Source organism: Octopus sinensis, unplaced genomic scaffold (assembly GCF_006345805.1).
Source record: "Octopus sinensis unplaced genomic scaffold, ASM634580v1 Contig19824, whole genome shotgun sequence".
NCBI classification, from domain to species: Eukaryota; Metazoa; Mollusca; class Cephalopoda; order Octopoda; family Octopodidae; genus Octopus; species Octopus sinensis.
The window spans coordinates 17,501-19,667 of record NW_021836645.1 but is presented as its reverse complement, the minus strand read 5'-3'; the positions used below and the strand labels follow the sequence as shown (position 1 = coordinate 19,667).

The 2,167-nt window shown below is 28.4% G+C and overlaps 1 long non-coding RNA gene across 1 annotated transcript in view; it reads right to left on the bottom strand.

The window, feature by feature from the left end:
- Positions 1 to 748: 748 nt before the first annotated feature.
- The window catches only part of LOC118762046, a 17,734-nt gene continuing 16,315 nt past the window's right edge, over positions 749 to 2,167 (bottom strand). The window contains exon 3 of the long non-coding RNA XR_004997834.1: positions 749 to 1,418. This is a non-coding gene — a long non-coding RNA (uncharacterized LOC118762046). The remainder of the gene's footprint in view (positions 1,419 to 2,167) is intronic.

Here is a 2,167-nt window from a genome sequence, read left to right as displayed (position 1 = left end):
TTTTACATCTAAATATATGTTTGTGTTTGTGTGCGTGCGTGTGTATGTGTGTATATGTTTGAATGTGTGTGTGTGCCTATATGTATATATATGATAATATATATATATATATATATATATATATATATATGTATGTATGTATGTATGTATGTATATATATATGTATGTAAGTATGTGTGTATGTATGTATGTATGTATGTATGTATGTATGTATGTATGTATGTATGTATATACAACGCTATACGAAAACTAAGTATTTGCAGAAATGTTAAATAAACAGCTGTATTATATTCTCTTCGTGATAAATTTTCTGTTTAGATATATATTAAATATTTATATATTGAGATATCTCTATACATATTTCTCTACGGTTATAATCGTTTTCTACATTCAAATACATAAATAGAATTTGTGATACTTTGTATATGTTTTTTATATTCAAATATAAATGCGATTGACCAAACTTCGAAGTTACAATCAATTTTTCCCTTTGACGAATTATGTGTGATAAAGTACTTAAATGCATTCAGCGATCTTCCAACTACATTAAAAGACAAAAATATGCGTGTGTACATATGTGTGTGTATGTGTGCGTGGCTACGTACATATATATACATACATATATACACATACACACACATATATATATATTATATATATATATTATATATATATATATATATATATATATATATATATATATGTGTGTTTATATATGTATATATGTATATATATACACTTGTACCTGCTTAAATATATATGTACATACAATTATAGGTATTCACACGTGTGAGTGAGTGTATATAAGTTTATTCATACATTTTGTGCAAGCTATACATATAAGTGCATGTGTCACGTACCTATACCTAAGATTTTCTGTGAATATGTGTATATGTGGTTCCGAGTTCGGTGAACAAAATCCTCAAAAGTATATTCCAGCATGGTTACATATACAATTATGCAAATATACAAATATGTGTGTGTGTGTGTGTATATATATATATATATATATATATTCACGTGACTGTAGAAAGTTTTAGTAATACATGTTACTTAAACTCCATAATATATACATGTATGTATGTATGTATGTATATGTATATGTATGTATGAATGAATGTATGTATGTATATGTATGTATGTATGTATGTATGTGTGTTTAGGAGTGTATCAGCCTAAGTGACGTTACAATTGTATAGGTAAAGGTGTTATAACTACAGGTAATCAAATGACGTGTTATTTATTTTAATGCGTGCCTATATACCTGGAAAATTGGGGGTACATTATCCGTGTCAGCATTCCTCTCTAAGCATACATATAAGCGAATGCGTTTATAAATTTGTGTGTGTGTCTATTTGTACGACACGTGTTCAACATATTGCCTCACGAATTTCTTATATCGTTTTCTTTATGCATATCTATATATATGTATATATATATATATAAATGCATACACACACATATATATATATATATATATATGTATGAATGTATGTATGTTTGTGTGTCTGTGTATATGTATTTATTTATCTATCTATGTATAGAATTCTGTGTACCAAGTTGATTATATGAGCGTGAGCTGTTATTTTTTTTTTTACTAAAATTTGTAGCTTTCTCTTGTAATTTCAATTCTTTTGTTACTTCGTAATATTTCGCACCTTTCTACATTCTGCCCTAAGTCAGCCCTTATTGAACGAGCATATTATCAAAGGGGTTCCAATCATATCGGCTCATGTAGAATTAAAGATTCCATTACACAATATCACTTCTTTCTTTCCTTTCTTTTTATATTCTAAGACATTGAGATATGAAGAAAACCTATGTATGTTTTTCTTCGCTCGATTGCGCCTTTTTTATTTAGTTTTTTGTTATTTAGCCCGTGGTAAGTCCTGACTAAGTATGCCTATGATCATAGCGTTCGAAGCATAGCCATTTAATCTTTTTTGAGGGCTATGCGCCAAGAGTGTGTGCTGAAATTGTGTACTTTTCTTCGAAAAATATAAAAAATAATTTATGATTTGAGAGGAATTTAGATGCTATTTCTAGCTAGTCGAGCGACTATTCAGTGCCTATTTGCTAGTTAAGTGTTTCTTTTAATGTATATCATTTCAAAATGCTATGTACTGATATGTGTGCGTTTGTGTGTATCTCTGGAGGAGTTGTTTGT